The sequence below is a fragment of the Tupaia chinensis genome, unplaced genomic scaffold (assembly GCF_000334495.1).
Source record: "Tupaia chinensis unplaced genomic scaffold, TupChi_1.0 Scaffold000184_1, whole genome shotgun sequence".
Taxonomy (NCBI): Eukaryota; Metazoa; Chordata; class Mammalia; order Scandentia; family Tupaiidae; genus Tupaia; species Tupaia belangeri.
In genome coordinates, this window is record NW_006159659.1 from 513029 (window position 1) to 518057 (window position 5029).

The 5029-nt window shown below is 37.8% G+C and overlaps 1 protein-coding gene across 1 annotated transcript in view; it reads right to left on the bottom strand.

Moving 5' to 3' along the window:
- RPS6KA3 (ribosomal protein S6 kinase A3) overlaps nt 1-5029 on the bottom strand; it is a gene marked incomplete at its 5' end in the record, with an annotated part of 109222 nt that overhangs the window by 65499 nt on the left and 38694 nt on the right.

Sequence of the window (5029 nt, forward strand, 5' to 3'; positions counted from 1 at the left end):
TTTTTGGAGAGGTTATAGGGTGCGTGAGCTTGCCAGAAAGACAGAGAGAGACAGACAGAAAGCAAGAAATCACCCCTCAGAGCGAATGGCCACACTGCAATCTCTTCTCCTCCATTCTCCTCTTGGGATCTTGGGCAGTCACGCATATGCATCCGAAGTGAGTTTAAGCCACCAGTTGGTTGGGACTTGAACCACAGTCAACTACATGGGAGTCCAGTGACAGCCATTATGCCAACTGCTGGTTCCAAGATTATTTATTTTTTTAACCTTGAGTAAACTTTATGCTGATATCTTTTAGGTAGATACTGTAATGATATGTTTTTTCTTTGTCTTAATTGTAATTTCTGATTTACATAAAATTGTACATCTTTCTGAGGTACAGTATGGTTCTTTAGAGGATGTATACAGTGTATGATAATCAAATCAAGGATATAAACATTCACTATCTCCAATGTTGAACATGTAATGGTACTTCCTATCAACTCACAACTCCATCATTATTTTTACATTTATTAGTTGGAATTCTACTACTGGAAAGAGCTTTTCTTTCTCCCTATCAACTGATCTATGGATTAATTCATGGATTCTTATTTTATTCATTGGGTTGCAATCTATCATTATCATTCATTATTGTAATGTTAAAACTGTCACAGATTTGGCCAGTAGGAGATTCTTAACTCTTTACATTAATATTTTATAATATTTAAGGCAAATATTTTCCTGTTTTCCTTTTAACAAGCATAAAATATGTCTGGAGTCATAAAAGGCCCTATATCGCCAGAGCAATACTGTGCAAAAAGAATAAAGTAGGAGGCATCTCACTTCATGATTTGAAATTAATCACAAAGCTGTGAAATAGCATGGTACTGGCATAAAAAAAAAAGCAGTCAGGTAGACTAATGGAACAGAATTGAGAACTCAGAAATAAATCCCAAAGCATATAGCCAACTGATTTTCGACAAAGAACCTAAGACAACCCAATGGAGAAAAGAAAATCTCTTCACCAGATGGTGCAGTAAAAACTGGATATCCACCTGCAGAAAAATGAAACTAGACCCCTATCTCCCCTATCCCTCTCAACATGAACAAAAATCAACTCAAAATAGATCAAGGATCTAAACATAAAATCTCAAACTATAAAACTACTGGTAGAACAAATGGGGAAACTCTTAGGTACTTAAGAATGGGCAAAGACTTTTATTTTGATTTTAGAGAGATTTTTGCCATAGGCTGTGTGTGCTCACTGGACAGAGACAGAGAGCCAGAAAGCAAGAAACCAGGGGCTATGGCCATGATGCCATTCCTTCTCCTCCATTTTCCTCTTGGGAATTTGAGCACGCATACACATGCAACTGGCTTGAGTTTCAAGTTGCTGGGCCCAGAACCTGAACCATATTCAGCTATGCGGGAGGCCAGTGATGTAACAATTATGCCATCTGCTGGTTCCCATGGCAAAGACTTTTAAAATAAGACCCCCAAAACAAAGGCAATAATTCTGAAAATAGACAAGTGGGTTTACATCTGGCTAAAAATCTTCTGCATAGCAAAAGAAACAATAATTAAGGTGAGGAGACAAACCTCAGAATGGGAGAATCTATTTGCAAACTATGCCTCAGATAAGGCACTGATAAATAGAATATACAGGGAACTCAAACAGCTTACCTGTAAAAAAAATAATCAATTCAATTCAAAGATGGGAAAATGAGCTGAACAGACAACTCTCTAAGGAAGAAGATGAACAGCTAAAAAGCATATGAAAAAATGCTCAATGTCTCTTACCATAAGGAAAATGCAAATCAAAACCACGAGATAGCACTTACCCCAGAAAGAATAGATAAGATTCAAAAAATAATACGTGCTAGCAAGGCTAGGGTGAAAAGGAAATCCTACACTGCTGGTGGCAATGTAAATTAGTACAGCCACTGCAGAGAATGATATGGGGTTCCTCAGAAACCTCCAAAAATTGGGTCATTGGAAAAGTCACGACACATTTTTGCATAGAAAAATACGTTATGACTTTTCCAGCAACTCAATAGAACTACCACACAATCCAGGAATCCCACTCTTAGATATCTACCCAAAGAATAGGAAAATAGTCAGAAAAACACTTGCACATTCATGTTTACTGCAGCACTACTTCTAGCACATGGAATAACCCAAATGTCCAAGAACAGATGAGTGGACTGAAAAACACATGGCACATGTACTCTATAAAATACTACTCAGCCATTAAAAAACAATGAGAACTTGACATCTGATATAAAGTGGGTGAATATGGAAGAATTAATGCTAAGCTAAGTAAGCCAGACTATGAAAGATCGGCTTTGTATGTCCCCACTTAATATATATTGAATGTCTGCACTCTAGAGCAGAAACTAAAAGACTGGAAGGTATAATAACAGGGAGGTCAACAGAAGATACTACAGACAGTATAGAAGGTGGTGACTAATAGGGGCCAGCAGGTGGTATGATGGTTAAAGACATTGGATTCTCACATGGCCAAGTACAGTTTGAGTCCCGAACTTGGTGGCTTGCTATCTTACTTTCCCTTTCTCTCTCTGTCTGGTCAAATTAAAAAATAATAACAAATAAAATTAAATAAATAATTCTTTAAGAAAAGAAAGAAGATGGCGAGTAAGAGTGGGTAGGTAACGGGGCAGGAGGGAGGGGATCGGGAAAAAAACATTTAATAGACACAAAAATGAAGTTATCTGTTGATGATAATGTATATGGTAATGTCTTTGACTTGACTAATATGCACTGTATTCATGCTGGGAAAAACCATGCTGCACACTGTAAAGATGTACAGTGATTAAATGTAGATTAAAAAATAAATTTTAAAAACTTTGGCAGAGGGCACATGTGTTCACTAGAGACAGACAGAGGGAGAGAGAGAAAGCACTCTCCAATGGGGCATGGCCTCATCATAAACCTTTCTTCTCCATTTCCCCATCCTTTTGGGATTTTGGTCACAAATGTGCACTTGCTTGGCATATTTTTCAAGCTGCTGAGTCCAGGATTGAAACTGTAATGTCAGCCGTGTGGGATCTGGCTCCCATAACTCCCTTCCATTCTGCCCTGCTATCTTCCTATTTATAGTATTTTTCATTGTTTGAAAGTCTTTTGTATTGTCAATTTATAATTTGTTCATGTGTCTTCACAAATTTCCTAGATGTGTTAAGTTGTATAATTCAGTCAGGAGGGCCAAGCTGGTAGTGTGATGGTGAAGGCAGGTGGAGCCCCTGCAGCTGACTGCACAGTTTGAGTCCTAGACCCGGTGGCTTGAAAAACATGTCAGGCATGTGCGTGTGTGTGTGCCCAATATCCTGAGAGGAGAATGGAGGAAACAGGATTGCAGTGTTGGTCACTTCCTTTGGGGGATACTTTCTCACTGCCTCCTAACTCTCTCTCTGCTGAGTGCACGCACCCTGTAGCAAAAGTTAAAAAACAAAAATCAGTAATGTTGGAGCTCATTATGGTGTAGGGTTTAAGAGAAGACATTAAACTAATTGTTTTCCAGGTTGCTCAGAGATATTTAAAACAAAATTTATGAAATCATTATTTAATTTCCCATTGTTCTGTATACTTGCTTTGTCATATAGTGCAGCAGGTACTCAATACTTTTGTTACAGGTGTATTAATATTTAATTTCCATTTTTTACTTTTTGGTTCCACTGATTTCTATGCTTGCATTATTTTTCCTAATAAAACGCTGAATTATTGTTTTAAATAAGCTTTAACACCTGACAGGGCTTGTTCATTCTTCTTCTTTTCTAGAATATTCTTTGAGGTCTTATGTTTTTCAAATGAAATTCTGAATCATTTTAAAGTATTATGGAAAACCTGATTGGAATCTTGATGATAATAATACTGAGTTAACTGGATGGTTAGAGTACTGAGGCACTTGAACAGCAGTCAGCCTTTCTAATCAGAACGGGACATTTATTTCCTTTTTTGGCATCTTTTTGGTTTCTGATTTTGTAGTTTCCCTTACATATTGTAGGGGACTTCAAAATGTCTGTGGGAAAATGGAATTACAATATAAAGTTATTTTGGTGCAAAAAAAAATTAAAATCCACACTTTCTTTCATAACACATTTTCCATGCAGGTTTTTTTTTTTGGGGGGGGAGGTTTTTGCTATAGGGTGCGTGCGCTCGCCAGACAGAGAGAGACAGAGAGACAGAAAGCGAGAAATCACCCCCCCCCCGGGGGGATGGCCATGTCACAATCCCTTCTCCTCCATTCTCCTCTCGGGATCTTGGGCATGCACACACACGCTCCCGGTGTGAGTTTTAAGCCACTGGGTCCGGGACGCGAACCGCGGTTAACTACGTGGGAGTCTAGCGACATAGCCATTACGCTAACTGCTGGTCCCTCAATGCAGTTTTTGAAGACCTCTTATATAGACTATAAATCCTGTTAAGTACATGAAAACAAACTACTTTTGTTGCTTTTGTGAATGAACTCTAAGTTCCATCTATGCAGTTTTATGTCATGGAATTCAAGAGTATAAAGTTATGAAGCAGTGACAGAAAGGTAAGGTGCTGAAGATATAATTTAATTCCCTGGTCCTAGCAAGAATCAAAGTGGTAATGCCATGAGCTAAAGACAGGATAGGAAAGAAAATACATTAAGGAAGAGAGCAAGAGAATGGAGGCCAAGGATGGTGTTTATAGAGAAGATGAAATTTCTTGGGATGATGATGATAACCTTCATGGCTGGTGACTAGGAATAATATCAGAAATAATAAATGATCATTATGACTATATCTCCCAAAATAGTTAAAAACTGTAAATTACATATAAATTAAAGAGAAAAATTTGATGTTATGAATCAATATGTACATAAAATATTTACAGGTTATGTAGTAAAATAAATGATGCACCAAATGAAAGGCAGAAAAAGTATTTAAAACTCTATGTACAATTTTTTTTAAGAGAGGTTCTTGCCATAGGGCGCGTGCACTTGCCAGACAGACAAAGACAGAGAGATAGAAAGCGAGAAATCATCCCCCATGGGGGATGGCCA